The 323-nt window shown below is 45.5% G+C and overlaps 1 pseudogene; it reads right to left on the minus strand.

The window, feature by feature from the left end:
* Positions 1-112: 112 nt before the first annotated feature.
* On the minus strand, positions 113-230 carry LOC113473781 (annotated as a pseudogene).
* Between the last annotated feature and the right edge of the window lie 93 nt (positions 231-323).

The raw sequence follows: 323 nt of genomic DNA on the forward strand, positions 1-323 counted from the left end.
CTGATTTCAACTGTAAGGTCCTTCCTTAGTCATTTGGGTTTTACCCTCCATTTGCTGACAAGCTACCCGTCTACTCATGTTAACCTCATCCAGCTTGAATGGGGCCGGGAAAAGCCAGCAGCACGCGATTGCCCAGACGGTCACCCATCCGGATACTAACCACGCACAACGTTGCTTAACTTCATAGATCCATGGGGCAGTGGTGCATTCAACGTGCTATTACCGCTGGCTACAAGGGACTTTTCCTTCTTTAAGCAATTTAACACTATGGACAGTAGGTCGTTCATTTTGGTGCTGTAGAAAATTGATATCTTTATAATGAA

The sequence above is a fragment of the Diaphorina citri genome, unplaced genomic scaffold (assembly GCF_000475195.1).
Source record: "Diaphorina citri unplaced genomic scaffold, Diaci psyllid genome assembly version 1.1 scaffold92946, whole genome shotgun sequence".
NCBI lineage: Eukaryota > Metazoa > Arthropoda > Insecta > Hemiptera > Psyllidae > Diaphorina > Diaphorina citri.